Below are 13,216 nucleotides of genomic sequence, written 5' to 3'. Positions count from 1 at the left end.
CCTTTGTTTGTTACGGCACACACTATGCTGCTCTTCCTCATATTGTTTGGTATCAGAATCCGACCGCGTCACGGCCGCCATCACTCGCAGCGGTCAATAGACCCTTCAATCACCTCGGTGACTCTGTCCCAACACTTGATTGTATTCATTCGCATGCAGCCAGCTTTGGGTTTCACAACTAAACAAACGCAAGTATCCCACTTTCCCTCTTAATTGTGGTTTAAGAATACACTCAAAAGCCTTCCCTGCTTGTCGTAAGAGGCGACTACAAGGGAAAGAAATTTGTGGGATAGCAACTTGCAAATTTTGAGACCCTACTACTACCGAAAATTCGGATAGGAGCTGATCACACGGCAAAGACCTTGAGGGAGAATTTCAGCGATATAAACTGGGCATTTTAGGCCTAAGCAAAGTAAAATGGTGGGGCTCTGGAGAGTACCCCTCTCCTTATTCCGGGAATGTGTATTTGTACTCTGGAAAACCAAGTAGTAGGAGACGTGAATCCGGTGTTAGGCTGCTTTTGACGGCCACCGCAAGGGCTCTCTTGACCTGGGGGCCGGTTTCTGACAGACTTCTAAGTGCTAGATTTCGGTCCAGGTTAAGGAACATCACAATTGTATGTACAATGCTATGCACCAACGGGGACCTTCGATGTAGTGGAGAAGGATGCCTTCTACGAGCAATTTAACGCGGTTCAGGGGAAACTTCATAAGGTTGACATAGCAATCGTGATGGCTGATCTGAATGCCAAAGTGGGATCTGACAAAATCTTGCTCGGACATGTGATGGGGAAGCACGGTCTTGGCGACGGTAACGATAATGGTGGGAAATATGTGGATTTGTGTAACTTCCCCCGCCTCGTCATCGGTGGCATACTGTTCAAACACAGAACGTGCCATAAGGTCAGTTGGGTTTCAATTGACCGACGTCGTACGAGCAATCAGATCGACCACTTCGCGATTGGCAGTAGATTTAGGAGTTGTCTCCTGGATGTGCGTAACAAGAGGAGCGCTGACATCGGCCTCGAAAAGGATCACCATCTGCGTGTGTTGCATCCGCCACTGCTCGCAGGGTTGGGAAGCCGCGATCCCATAAGTTCAACATCGACCGTTTGTACAAACCAGCTGTCGCTCGACATAGAGAGCCATCTTGCTGATCAAACGACAGATCTGCTGAGTAACGCGCATTGGGCCACCAAAAAAAAATACTCTTTTCTCGAGTGCTGCTAATTGCGGAGTCGTGGGGGCGGATCGGTGAACGGAAGGGTTGAAGTCTCTACTGACCGCTGCGAGTGATGGTGGGCGTAACGCCCTCGAACTCCGATACCGAGCGAAATCCCGAGAAGTTCAGCGTAGTGTAGGCCGCGGCAAAAGAGAATTTGCTATTGCGCTAGTCAGGGAAACTGAATATGCCGCAGATGGAAATGATTACAGAACTGTATACCGCATTACGAAAGAGCTTGCACGGAGTCGCCAATTGTTCGATAATCCTGCGAAGGACAATAACGGTCGACTTCTCATCCACGACGATGAATAACTGAAGAGGTAGAAAGAACACTTCACCAGGGTCCTTAACCGTATTACATCCGGTGAGGTTCCTCCCCTTGTGGATGAAATGGCTAGTCACCGTAACATGCGGATACGGACTGTTTCTCCAAGAAGAAGAGAAATCATTTCGGCCATGAATGCGCTCAAACGGAGAAAAGCCGCTGGGTTTGACGGTCTCCCCGCACAGTTAGTTTTCGCTGCACCTGCAGTTACTGCTGATCTGCTCCTTCAACTCATACGAAAATCTTGAGAATCCGAGATCTTTTCCAGAGAGTGGAAGAAGGGGATGTTCATTAAGATTCCAAAAAAAGGTTCCCATTTTGAGTGTGACAATTGGAGGGGAATCTGTGTGCTCCCTCCCATCGCAGATAATAGCTAAAATAATCCTGGAACACATCAAAGAACATTGCGAAAGCTTGATTAACAGAGAGCAAGATGGTCTCCGCTCGGGATCCTCCTGCATCGACAACAGTAATATCTTACGGATCATTTTGGAACAGTGCGCATAATCTAGACCTTCGCTGCGCCTGCTCTTCATCGATATCGAGAAAGCTTTCGACAGCGTGAACAGGGGGTGTATTTGGAGTAATCTACGTAGGAAGGCAGAGAAACTAATAGCTATTACCAGAGCGACAGATGATGGCGCCAAATGTTACCTACTGCACCGGGGTAAAGTCTCGGAGCATTTTGAGGTGCAAAGCAGAGGTCGCCAGGGTTGCATGCTGTCACCGATATTATTTCTTCTTGTTATAGATGGATGAAAACAAAAAGAGGTAAGTAGAGTTAGACTGAAGATAAATACCAAAAAAACCACGTTCTTAGCCTGATGGATCATCGTATCTTCCGTATCTATGTTAATGGGCAGAACATCGAAAGCATTGATCTATTTGTATATCCAGGAAGCGTGGTTTCTGCCGCGGCAGCACGGAACTAGATGTTGTCCGACATATTAACAGCTCTTCATCGGTTTTTGTTGGGTTGTCTAAAATCTGGAAATGTAGTTATCTCAACACTAAGATCAAGCTGAGATTGCTCTGTGCTAGTGTCCTTTTAGTGTTGCTGCATGGGAGTAGCACATAGAAAGTGAACTCCACGGTTACTCAAAAGCTCCAAGCTTTCGTCAATACCTGTCTGCGTCGTAATTTGTCAGAGACAATTTCAATGTCACTCAAGGGAGTATTGGTGTCAGTATGTATTCCAAATCTTTACTTACTTTTCTTTGGGTATATATACCTCAGAGGATTTTAAAATTGGCTGTAATAGTTACATTTTTCCCGTCTGTAGATGGAATCAAAGATTTCCGAATCCTCCGAAGAATTTTTCGCACCCTACATGAGGATGGACGATTCTATGAGCGATACCATGACCGTCTGGTTGTGGATAAAATCCGGTTCAATAGGTTACGGTGGTCGAGTCACTTAGTCCGTTTGGATGAGGATGATCCAGCCCGGAAAGTCTATAAGGGCAATATCTACGGTCGAAATAGAAGACGAGACAGACCCCGCCTAAGATGGAGCGTTGGCGTAGGTCAGGACGCCAGATAGCTTTTAGGGATATCGAATTGGTGGACCTCGGCGCAAAACCGGGATGTCTAGAGTTCCTTATTAAGGTAGGCCTAGACCGGATACCGGTTGTTGCGCCGTTGATGATGATGATGAAAGATGGAGTCCATCAAGCAAGAAATTCGTCATATCTTACGTTTTTACTACCTGTGAGGTAAAAATGCAACGAAGGCGGTTGAAAAAAATTGTCAAGTTTATGGGCCCGATACCAACGATTCGCAAAGCGCGTTCTGGTGTAGCGGATGGATTCCAAAAAACGGGATGTTTGGGTGCCATACAAGTTGACGCAAAAAATCTCTTGGACCGAATCAATGCCTGCAATGCATTGCTGAAATGGAACGAATTCGACTCATTTTTGAAGCGGATGGTGACTGGTGATGAAAAGTGGAACACGTACGAAAATCTCAAGCGAAAAATTATCGCCAAGACCGGATTGGCGGCGAGGAAGATTTTGCTTTGTGTTTGGTGGGATTGGAATCATTCACTATGAGCTGCTGAACTTATGCCAGACCCTCAATTCGGTCCTCTATTGTGAGCAACTCGACCGTTTGAAGCAGGAGATTGACCAGAAGCCATCAGAATTGGTCAATAGGAATGGGGTTGTGTTTCACTAGGACAACGCTAGGCCTCACACATCTTTGATGACCACCCAGAAGCTATGGGAGCTCGAATGGGATGCCCTATCGCACCCACCGTTTAGTCCGGACCTGGTACCAAGTGATTACCATCTCTTCCCGTCCATACAAAACGCTCTTGGTGCTACTAAGTTGGCCTCAAAAGAGGCTTGCGAAAACTGGCTGTCTGAGTTTTTTGCATAAGGAGGGGGGGGGGGGGGGTATAAGGGCGGATAACGAAGTTGCCTTCTAAATGGCAACAAGTATGCGAACAAAACGGCGCATATTTGACTTAAATCAGATAATTCTAAGTATGTTAAATAAAGCGTCAAATTTCGATCACAAATACGACATTTTTTTTTCCCCAACACAATATATGAGACTGAATTGACTGAATTTTAGCAATTTATTTCGACCCCTTGCTATCTTCACCGAAATCCAAAGTCAAAATATGCGTTCGTATATTCCCTTACATATGACCTCTTATGCTGGTGTAACCACTAATTTGCATTGGACTGCCCCAATCATCATTCGTCCCCTAAGCGTTCCAAATGAGTGCGCACTTGAGTATGAAGATGAATACACTCATCGGAATTTCAACTAAAGTGGATCAAATCCAGAACGTCGTATTCCCAGAGCATCTAAGACATTTTTCTCAGGCTCAATTCCGTCTTCCTAAAACTATGAATAGAAAGCAAGTTCCGCAATTGTGATTGAAAGACAGAAAATGAACTAAAAATCAGAGAATTCAGAAAAAAATGAAAACAATTCGAATCACCCACAATCCCACGGTCACTTTGAATTATTATGTGAGATTTGACTTCGTTACTGAAGGGACACTGCATAGTTATTCATTTACTACCCCGGGCAAAAAATCGCATCTTAAAGATTTTCTCACAGTGATTAAGGCTGATGTGAATCTTAATTACTCCCATTGTTAGCGTGGAATAGGTGCTTTCGCGGGTGGAAACTGTGGGAAATTGAGAGTTCAAATCAGAGCTCAAAACAGGAGTCAGCGAATTGATGTTTTCATGGTAGTTTCACCTAGGCTTCACCGTTAGCAGAATTTGCAAAAATTAGGTGAGATCACCAAAATATATACGAAAAGGGGTAGAAATTGTATCTAAAATTCTTTGAATTTTTTACTCCTTAGAAATTGAGATTGAAAGCAAATCACAATGGTGGCGGACGCTGTAGGAGCTATAAAATGAGGCACAATTAAACTCAGGTGGGTCGTAAAATGCAAAGTTCAAAAATTTGCATTAATAACAGTTGTAGGAGCTGAATCTCAATAAAACTTGTACACACAACCACATCTGAGATTGAGATCCCTGTCAGATTTCCTCCCGAGGAAACGATGTTTTTCACATGAATCTGAAACAATAGAAATGATCTTATTTTTGCGGTAGATATCGCCAGTTACTAGCGCTGGGAAAAACTGAAAAATAATATCCAACACGCAAGATTTGCATTGAAATACACAAAACCTCGTACTCTGTAATTACAGGCGCGTGGGAAAAGTTGGGGTAATTTTTCTTTGGATTTGTTTGATGTTTGTCCGAGTTGTGGCTGTTCTTGGGTCAAATCACTGAAAATGACGAAATATCATTTTGATAACTATGTAGAAATGCTTTTGATGGATATTTGTTTAACTACGGTTTCCGGTCTTTGTAAAATTGTAATTGGGAAGCTGTTTTGAACTGGATCGTCTCTGACCGTTTATTCAGAGGGAGAGTTGACCGAAAAGCAAGCAATGCGTGCCCAAATGTGCTGTTATGCAGATTTATGTAAATTTTTACACAATTTACGATGTAAACTTTGGTCTTGATACTAATTAAAATTACAATCCGTCTGGTCCAAATATTACACAGAAGATATAGTGCACAATTTACCTGGGCCTTAAAGGGGATCTATTCTATAAACACCAACAGTACTAGGAATAAAAATAAAGCAACAACGGGACCTTGCTTATTGGGTACCTACGCGGCACCCTCGGTTCAAAATAGGGACACACTAGACGCACCAGACCCTTTAGTTAGCGTCGATTTACTATCTGATATAAAATTCGTCACATTAACTTGCTTCATGCCGAGGCATTCGATAGGATGATGTGAGCCTAGCCCTACCAAGGTGGTAGTTGAGGTGTGTATCAGGAGCCAGCCCTGGTCGGGTAATGTGGATTGATTAGTAGACCGCGTTGCCCCGAGCGAGTGCTGATCTGTCCGTGAATTTCAAGATCAGTTAAGCGTAGGTCACCCCACAGGGGGCGTCAGCGTCCTTTAACGGACGGTAGTAGCCACGAGAAAACTTCCCGGTGAAGAGCGAATCGCGAATGACCGGGTCACGTAAGGACACACGGGTAGTCTCCGGAGCCGTCGACAGCTCTCTGTCGACGTCAATGTATCAGGAGCCTTCCCGAATCTGGTCGGGTAGTGTACATTGAACCGGTGTTAGGAGACCGCGTTGCCCCGAGCGAGCGGTGATTTGTCCGTGAATGCCGGGGTCAGCTAAGCGTAGATCAGGCCTCAGGGAACTGGGGTAGGGGCTGCGTCCCCGAGGATACACCCGTTCCTGACTATTGCGGCCCGCAAAAATGCTCGTTCACCACGGCGATCAGTGAAAAAGGCAGCGAGGGCTGACATACCCGATGTGACACCTGGCGCCTAAATAAAGAGGAAGCCTTATCAAGTGGCATGACTGACAGTGCGGAGATGGCAACTCCAATACCTTGTAGTGCCCCTGTTTCCCTGAAGCCCAGTCAGAATCGCTAGTCTTCAGCAGATGAATTCGGACACAAACCGCTTGCAAGTGCATTCGAGTCTCCTAGCTAGAGCCGAAAAGGAAAAGCTCATCAGGAAATGCGCAACAATGGTGAAGTGTATGTTGTCGGCAACGTTAATCCAGAGGAACGTCAGCGAAGGCGTCAACAACGGGCTGATGGAACTGGAGGAATTACTGGACCGCATCTCCTTCTATAGGCGAACGTGGAGAGCAGCGGAAGACGATTGGAGAACAGAAACAACGACACTCCCCGCTGAGAACGCTGTTTGCGTCAAACGGAAGCGAACTGGGGAAAAAGCGGAAAGTGGACGTGCCTAAAGGAGACTTTATCGAAGTAGTGTCTAGGGGCCAAAGAAAGAAGGCGGAGGCCTCCAGAGACATGTCTGTCCAAAGACAAGGAGGCTGCAAAGCAAAAGCCAGGAGCAGAAAAAACGAGGAAACGAAAAAGGACTATATCGTCGGCTCTGATCATTAAGCCAACGGAAGGCGAGACATTTGCGGCAGTCCTTATTGAAATCCGCTATAGGATGAAACCCGAAGAAATCGGACCCTGTGACCCATATCGATTGGCGAGTTGACAATAGAGTTAAAACCAGCGGTTAAATACCTGGGTTTAATGTTCGTCTCGAAGATGAGCTTCTTCGAGCAAATCAAAGCAGCAGCAGATAGGGCTGCAGCTGGAGTCACAGCTTTGAGTTGGCTAATGGCGAATCTTGGGAGCTCTATATATACTAGGAGACGCCTCCTTATGGGAGCAACGCAGTCGGTTCTGCTCTTTGGCGCGGAGGTATCCGCTGATGCCTTTGACAAGGAGGTGCAGATGTGGGGAGCTTTACGAGTGGCGTCTGCTTATCGTACTGTCTCCGCCGTGATGGTGATCCTCGTTGCCCTCTTTGCCAAGAAGTGTAAAGTTATCTACCGCCGTAAGGGCGCGGACTTAAGAGAGGTGGTTGCCCGTGAAGAACATCAACGCATCCTTATCCAGTGAAGCAGATTCACACCGCTAGCTCTGCCTATTAAACTGCCGCCATAAGATAAAGCCGTCGAACAAGGTCTAAAGACAACAAAGAAAGCTACGTTCCGTGAAGCGGTCCAAGGGCAACTGGGAGAGAAGGCACTGGCGTCTAGCCTGGAACCCACGTGTACTACGAAAATTCGAGATGTTGACTGCCTCACAGGCCGAAGTAGAACAAACTATCAAGCGCGAATGTCCAGAGGTAATCAATGTCCTGATTGGTATCACCTTTGCGGATTCTAGAGGCTGAAAACTTGGTGTGGTGGAAATTTCCGTACAATACACGAGGAAACTCGCGTTGAAAATCAGAATGGATTGGGTTGTATATAGGATTCGGATTCGGACCGCTCCATCGAGTGTCACAGATGCTTAAATTATGGGCACAAATCTGCAACCTGTCCGGGACCTAATAAGAGGGCAACATGACGTACATGCGGTCAAGTAGGTCATAAACCGAATACCTGGAATGACAAGGAGAGTTGCATCCTGAGCCTCCGACTTATCAGGTACCACTATTATCTGGGTTCGAGACGCCACCCATCCGAGACCGAAGGGATGACTTTTTCTGGATTCGGTGCTTAGAGCAGCATTTCCAAGCGTACATATATCTAACACCGAATGAGACGACACCGGACTTTCAAAGCAGGCTTGACATTTTGGAGGATGCTGTCTTGGATACAGAGGGACGGTAGTTGGCAGTGATGTCAACACCAGCACATTTAACTCCAGAGGAAAACTGGTTCTCACACGGCATCCACTCCAACGTTCCACCGCCCAACCTGCGAAGGAAGAATTCCTGACGTAACCTTCGCGTCGGAATCACTAAAGTCATTAGTGGACGGGTGGCAAGTTTTGGAAGACTAATCGGTAAGCGGCCATCAATACATCGCGTTCGAAATGGTTGACGCCACCTCTCCGTGTACACCAGCCCGGCGTTTTTCCTGTATGTGGAACATCGTTAAGGTCAACACCGGAAGATCCGTCAAAGGTCTTGAAACGCTATCATTTAAGCCTGATGACAGCAGCCTGCGGAGCTTCTATGCCCAAGAGAGCACTGAGATGTATTCCTACATTACTCTGTTAAAACTGGACATGTCCGAAGAATAGTGCCAGGTGAACAGGTGCAAAGCAGACTTGGCATACTCATGCTGATGGATGATTGTTTTCAGCGTAGCGTTGGAAAAAATCGAAGTAATTGTTTTGACCAGAAAGAGAATCCCAAACCTGCGTCTCATATTTAGGTATCGGTGAGTTGATTATAGAGTCAAAATGTTAACCGTTGATTTTGACTTGGGTTGACATTTAGCGAACTTAGTACATGATCTAGTAGACCTATTATACGACATAGCCGAAATGAGCAGAATTTATAAGCTTGCCTTGAGTATTCAAAAGCATACAGCGAACGAGCAAGGAGGTTGGTCCCTATACGGTTCACGGAGCGCTTGCGGGGAAACAAAAGGGTGGTCGAATAGGTATCAGCAATTTGCAGGTGTTAGGAAAAGTACGAAACCTGAATCAACCATGTGCATATTTGTATGATAACTGACAGCTGGTACTAAGGCAAAAGGGAAAAAGTTGTTACCGAAATATGGGTATATGCGCCTCCTCGCCGGCTATCCTGAGATATAGTGGATTCCATGAGATGAGATAGTGGATTCCATGACATAACCCGTAATGGAGTGATTGCCCTTTTTCAATGTGTCACCACCACTTCCATTTTTTTATCAACACACCATCATCAGGGGTATTTTGCCCCTGTGCCAGATAAGTTCTTCATAATACCAAAATACCCCGATTACACGACGCCGATGTTAATTCTTGAAATCTTTGGGTTTCCGTAACGTGGTGTAATGGTGAATCTTCATGTACTATTCCAATGTAGGATACAGGAAACATTGGCGCAGAACAGTTTCAACTTGATACAGTTGTACTTCAAAATTTTGGACACACTAGTGATTTAGCATCGTTCAATATCAAATTTGGTGCTGCCGTCAGTAAAAACAACGTTTTCTAGATATACAAATTTATCAAGGTCTACGATATATAGGAAGCGTGGAATGATTTCGCTAGTGTTCATCTCAGTCTAACTGTGCTTTCCTACTTCTCGAAATTTAGAGCCAACCAAGGTGCACGACTCATTCAGAAACCAAGCAGTGGCCATCAGCGTAGTCGAGGTTTGAACGAAGATGATTCCTCAAAATCCTCCAGTTAGAGTAAAGTGAAGAACGTGACCGAAAACTATAAGAAATAATACCGAAGACAAGATGCAGTCGTGGTAGATTCCACTTAGGAATTCATATAGTCCCGAGATTTTACTTTGATGGAATACCGTTCTACGCAAAGCCTTCCGGATAAATTCTGCGTTCGCGCAGTCCAAAGCTAGAAGAACAGGTGATTTCTGCCATAGATATTGCCCTTATAGACTTTCCGGGTGGGATCATCCTCATCCATACGGATTAAATGACCCGCCCACCGTAACCTATTGAGCCGGATTTTATCCACAACCGGACGGTCATGGTATCGCTCATAGATTTCGTCATTGTGTAGGCTACGGAATCGTCCATCCTCATGTAGAGGGCCAAAAATTCTTCGGAGGATTCTTCTCTCGAACGCGGCCAAGAGTTCGCAATTTTTCTTGCTAAGAACCCAAGTTTCCGAGGAATACATGAGGACTGGCAAGATCATAGTCTTGTACAGCAAGAGCTTTGACCCTATGGTGAGACGTTTCGAGCGGAACAGTTTTTGTAAGCTGAAATAGGCTCTGTTGGCTGACAACAACCGTGCGCGGATTTCAGCATCGTAGTTGTTATCGGTTGTGATTTTCGACCCTAGATAGGAGAAATTGTCAACGGTCTCAAAGTTGTATTCTCCTATCCTTATTCTTGTTCGTGTTTGTGTTTGACCAGTGCGGTTTGATGTTGTTGGTTCATTCGTCTTCGGTGCTGACGTTGCCACCATATATTTTGTCTTGCCTTCATTGATGTGCAGCCCAAGATCTCGCGCCGCTTGCTCGATCTGGATGAAGGCAGTTTGTACGTCTCGGGTGGTTCTTCCCATGATGTCGATATCGTCAGCATAGGCCAGTAGTTGGGTGGACTTGAAGAGGATCGTACCTCTTGCATTTACGTCGGCATCACGGATCACTTTCTCGAGGGCCAGGTTAAAGAGGACGCATGATAGTGCATCCCCTTGTCGTAGACCATTGTTGATGTCGAATGGTCTTGAGAGTGATCCTGCTGCTTTTATCTGGCCTCGCACATTGGTCAGGGTCAGCCTAGTCAGTCTTATTAATTTCGTCGGGATACCGAATTTTCTCATGGCCGTGTACAGTTTTACCCTGGCTATGCTATCATAGGCGGCTTTAAAGTCGATGAACAGATGGTGCAATTGTTGTCCATATTCCAACAGTTTTTCCATCGCTTGCCGCAGAGAGAAAATCTGAAGTCATCACCGATCCTTAATGGGACACTTACGACATGGGGAACGACGTCCCTGAAGTGTCCGGACAAGTAATATAGTAGTGGTCCTAGCCAACACTATACCTGCGTCCTATCCTTGATAACCACTAGCGGCCGATACACGACGGGGCATACAAGGAACCATCCGAGACATCAACAACTCTTTACTAAATTCGATGGGATGATGTGAGCCTAGCTCTACCAAGGTGGTAATTGCGGTGTGTATCAGCAATCAGCCCTGGTCGGGTAACGTGGATTGATTAGTAGACCACGTTGCCCCGAGCGAGTGATGTTTCGCCCGTGAATTCCGGGATCAGGTAAGAGTAGGTCAGGCGTCAGGGAACTGGGATAGGGGGTGTTTCCGAGTGTACATCCGTTCCTGACTATTGCAGCCCGCTCCCTTGCACACGATGTGCTGGTGAGTTTTCCATAAATTAATAAAAAAAAAAATCGACGAAATAACTGGGAAGGAGGAAGAACTGAGTGCGTTTGGGCGCAGTACAAAAATGCTCGTTCACCGCAGCGATCAGCGAAAGAGGCATCGAGGGCTGATATATCCGATGTGACATCGCCTAAAAAAAGAGGAAGCCTTATCAAGTGGCGCGACTGACAGTGCGGAGGTGGCAACTCAAATACCTTGTAGTGCCCTTGTTCCGAAAGAAAGCCCATTTAGAATCGCTAGTCTTGAGCGGATGGATCCGGACCGAATGCAAGTGTATCCGACCGTCCTAGCTAGAGCCGAAGAGGAAAGGCTCATCAGAAAATGCGCAGCAGTCGTACATTGGCTACAAGATGAAACCCAAAGACAACGGAGCAGAGGTGTCTTCCATACGGGAAACGAGTAGTGGCGGAGTCCTCGTCGAACTGGGCCCGAACACAACTAGCAAGAGTACGTTCTGCGAAGTGTCGGAAATGCGGCCAATTAGGTCATCAAGCGAAGACCTGCAATGAAAGCGAAAGTTGCGTTCTCTGAAGGGATCGTGGCGGGTCTGGTGAGAGCGTCGGACATATTGCGGGCTCGGGACGGTGTTCAATCTTCAGGACGGAATTGGAAAGGACAAGGGTGTGAATGGCATCTCAACTTATCGGGTACCGCTGCCATCTGAGTTCGGGACGAAGTTCAATTTCGTGTTTTTGCTGAAGGCCAAGGAAACATGTTTGTCTGGATTCGGTGTTTAGGGATAACGTTTTTTAGCGTTTACCTGACGTCGATTACAGTTGGAGTCACGGGTTTGAGTCGGCTAATGGCGAATGTCGGGAGTCCTATATTAACTAGGAGACGTCTTTTTATGGGAGCAACGCAGTCGGTTCTGCTGATGCCTTTGACAAGGAGGTGCATCGTAAGCGCCTTGCTCAAGTGCAGAGGCGGGGAGTATTTGCGAGTGGCGTCTGCTTATCGCACCGTCTCCGGACCGGCCGTGATGGTGACCGCGGGGGTGATCCCGGGAAGATCACGGGAGAAGGAGAGGGAGCGTAAAGCTATCTACCGCCATAAGGGCGACAACTTAAGAGAGGTGGTTACCCGTAAAGAACGTCAACGCACCCTTACCGAGTGGCAACTCTCTTGGCAAAATCGGCCAAGTCGCAGTTGGATTGCGCGGCTCATCGACAATTTAGACCCGTGGCTGAACCGAACGCACGGTGAGATTGATTACTTTCTTACCCAACTTCTAAGCGGGCATTGAGGTTTTCATTCTTACCTGCACAGGATTAGGAACGCGCGATCACCTTATTGTGTGTTCTGCAATGGAGTGGCGGACGACACTGAACACATCATTTTTTCTTGCGAAAGGTTAAATATGGAGGCGACTAGTTACACCAAGTGGTTCATCAACTAATGCTCAAGGTATGGGACAGCGAATCAATGCCTGATGATTGGCAACGAAGCATTATCTGTCTCATACATAAAAAGGGAGATATCATACAATGCAGCAACTATAGAGGTATCACGTTGCTGAGGTTTCACGCCAGGCAATTCAGCAACAGATCAGATTCTCTCTGCGGCAAGCGATGGAAAAACTTGGAATATGGACACCAGTTGCACTATCTATTCATCGACTTTAAAGTCGCTTATGATAGCATAGCCAGGGTAAGATTGTACACGGGCATGAGAGAATTCGGTATGCCGACGAAATTGATAAGACTGACTAGGCTAACCCTAACTAATGTGCGAGGCCAGATAAAAACAATAGGATCACTCTCACTCTACGACAAGGAGATGCCTATCATGCGTCCTCTT

The sequence above is a fragment of the Hermetia illucens genome, chromosome 3 (genome assembly GCF_905115235.1).
Source record: "Hermetia illucens chromosome 3, iHerIll2.2.curated.20191125, whole genome shotgun sequence".
Classification (NCBI taxonomy): Eukaryota; Metazoa; Arthropoda; class Insecta; order Diptera; family Stratiomyidae; genus Hermetia; species Hermetia illucens.
Note: the sequence above shows the minus strand (reverse complement) of the source record.